Genomic DNA, 3786 nt, shown 5'->3' on the forward strand with positions numbered 1-3786 from the left:
GTGGTAAAAGGATAAATAAAAGAAACATATTTGTGATATTTGTACTGCGTACTAAATCTTATTCTCCATCAAATCCTTCCAAGAATATGCACCCCACTTCAAGCAGATATGCGACTAATTAGCCTCGATTTGTAAGCCGATAAATGAATCTTTTCAATCTTAATGGTTTCTTCATGGATTGGGTGTCGATTTCTCTACTTTCTCCATCATGTAAATGATCGTAACCCCTTTCCCACAATTCACCAATATCATCTATAGGGCCGAAACACACAATATATTTCAAAAATTGATCTCTATTATAGCCTCTACTCTAGTTGCGTTTACTACTAACACCTCTGGTCAAAGTTCTTATCGAGGATCTTCCAATTGGCAAGGTGGACAACCTAGTTATTGTAGTTCGGGCCAATCTGGCTGTGGTGGTCGTTGTACATACATTACTCGATGTCAACTCCATGACCGTACCTGTCACAAAGCTACCCAACGTCGTGAATATACGCTCAACATCACACAAATCCTACAGATGCCAATCTTGCAGAATCCTTCAGAATCGCCTCTTCTATAGTAAATTCAGACATATCTGATTGGTTTCTTGAGTCTGGTGCATCGCCTCACATGAGTCCTACTGCGTCGATGCTTGACATATTCACACCATATCACAGCAAAAGACAAGTCATCCTCGACAATGGCAATTTTCTCACCTCAGAATATCTTGTAAGGCATTCTTGTGGTTCCCCAACTAACACATAATATTTTATCTACTAGTTAGCTCACACACGATCTACTCGCTAATGTAAGTTTCTCTAAAACTCCTTTGTTATCTAGAATCGTGTGGACAATACAACTCTGGCAACCGGGATAAGTGATCTTAGATTTATCACCTACATCAAATCGTTCAAGCCTTGCTAGCCAATCTCGAAAACCCTCCTACAAAAGGCTCCTTTCACATATGGCATACACGTCTTAGGCATGTAAACAATTGTGTAGAAGATTTACAGGAGGGATGATGAGAAAAAGAAGATCTTCAATAATAAGTAAAATCATTTTATAGTGTCAGAGTCTTTTGATACAGAAGAAGAAGAAAAACCTAGTCCATGATCACTATTCGGAATTTGGTAGTTTAAAACTCTCATATGATAAGTGAAGGTTGATTCCAACTTTTTATAGTTGACTTTTCTTTTGCAACTATAGAAGAAAACGTTTCTCATTGTTAACGTATTTGCAAATGATTTCTAGATCTTCTACCTCATATTGAATTTTGTCAATTTTTTTGAGTTTCTCAAAACACTCGGACAATTTTACATTCAATTTTTCCTTAGATTCAAGAGCATTGGACATTTTTACATACATGTGATCATAAAATTACGAGAGAGATGGATAAAACCTATTTGTTTGAAGGAAGATGTGCTTTATCTGATGAGGATCCAGTCAAATGGATCTTGTCAGAATCTTTTAGTTCGGAAAGATGAGCCATAAAGCATAAGTTTTCTTTATCTTCTTGTTCATTGTTGGATGATGAAACATAATCTACCTAATCTTGCTCTTCAACCATCATTTCTTTATCATTTATTAGAGAGTTCTTCTGTTTGAACTTATCCCCTTGATTTTCATTTCTTGCTCTTTTATAAGAGAATTATGATGCATGAGATTTTTTTTTGCAGATCGAGAGTGGTTTGACTTTTTGGATCTACAATCAATTGCAAAATGTCCTTTGTTTCCAATTAGATTTATCATGAGTGGAAAAACTTTGATTGACAAATGATGGTCTTTTTGATAATTTTCCTTTTGTTCTTTGAAAGCTGCTTTTTCTGCCAACTTTATTGAAATTAGAACTAACTAAAGAAAAAGAGTCATTTATGTCTTGCAGTATTAAACCTTTAGTCTCATCATCAGAATCTCCATTGAGGTTAAAGAGAGATTTATCATTGTGATCATCTGAGATATGAGTCTGTGTCATATGAAACATTAGACATAGATCCTATTCTTTTAGATTCAGAGAAAACAAAAGCAATATTTGTATTTTTTGTTTCTTGAAACAAAAGCAGTTAAAGGCATATAATGAAGATCCTTAGATGTTTTCAAGCACATAGTTATATTTTTCCAAGTGTCAAGTAAACAATCCATAAACTTTCAAAGTACCTCAACATTATAAAAAACTTTATCATGTACCTAAAGATCATTTAGAAGAGAGTTGAGGTTGTTGTAGACATCTGTAAGAGATCTGTTCTTATGACATACAAACAATTCATACTACCTGATAAGACTAATTCTTTTGCTTTGTTTTACTTTGAACGTCCCTTTATATAGAAGAGTGAGAGTGTTCCACATGTCCCTTGTAGTGGTAAGATTCATGATAAAGTGATAAACACCATCTGGAAGAGATATAACTAGGATAGTTCTGGCTTTTTTTTATTAACCTGAATATCCAATTTACTATGTGAGCCGACTAATCCCAGGGCGACCACCTGCTTTACGGGTATCCCGGAGTCACCGTATTTGACCTCCGTGGCCACAAGGGGATTTCTGTTCCTCCTTGGATTTGAACCTGGGACCTCCAGACACTTTTGACCTTTGGAGCCCAAGCTCAAACCAATCAGACACCACCCTTATGATTGATAGTTTTGGCTTTGTATCAAATGTATCTTGCTTCTTGTTTTCTTCTAGCCATAGATTCAGTGTCTTGATTATTTGTCTTCCTAGTTCGATGACTTTATCATTTTCATCTCTAATACCAGACAGAAAAGAAGCGGGAACATATGGATCATTTTATAGAACTTGCAGGATTTGGTTGTCAACTCCTTTAAGAAAGAATGTCACCTGATTTTTCCAAAGAGAAAAGTTATCTTTTTGAAAACAAGGAGGTTTGGAGAACCATTGTCATTGGTTGTGAAAATGATATTAAATTTTGTTTATGAGAATGTACAAACCATTTTGATACCACTTGCTGGTTTTGGGGCTTGTTTATACTTAAGGCTCGGGTGTTACTCTTTTGGAATTACATCCGATGAATGAGGCTCATCTGATATTTCCTTGTAAGACAATAATCAAGATTTTTTTTCTAACAGTTTGATCGAAAATTATATATATTATTTACAAATTCGATGGTTGATCCAATGGTCCTACTATTTGAGGTTTGCTACAAGCATAGAAAATGACAAAAGTGAAAAAGACAAGAAAATATAAAATAGACAAAAATGCCCCTACTTCTAACAGAGAAACAAATGGAGGGATCACTTTCAGAGAAAAATGAAAACCACAATGATGCTTTCTACACTTACCAAAGTTTAAGTTCCACTTTTAGACTTTTCACTAGACGCCAGGACCAAAACTAGAGTTTACTCTAAATTAAATTTAATGTTGGAGTAGTTTATAAGTTACATCATAGGTTGAAAAGTAGTTCATCTTTGTTCTAATATCAAGTTAATTATTATATCTGTAAAAAATATTAATTAATATTATTTTGCTGATAGATCACTAAAAGCTACATTGTTACACCGATGTAATAATTAAACAACTTTAAAACACAAGAAATCATTTACAATAATATTATCTTGAGGGTCAGCTTGCCTCACAAACAAAGGCTAGGCCGCTATACTTCGAGGCTTCTGTTTATAGGTCGTCAGTTCGAGTCTCTTCAGAATTATTGGAGATTTTCCTAGTTATTTTCTTTAGGAACTCATGAGACTAGTTCAGTTGGTTCAAGTTAATTCGAACATATACAATTAATTTTTTTCGTTTAGAACTTGACTGTTAAACACCGATATATATATATATATATATATATATATA

This window comes from Cynara cardunculus, assembly GCF_001531365.2.
Source record: "Cynara cardunculus var. scolymus isolate 2C chromosome LG 12, CcrdV1, whole genome shotgun sequence".
NCBI lineage: Eukaryota > Viridiplantae > Streptophyta > Magnoliopsida > Asterales > Asteraceae > Cynara > Cynara cardunculus.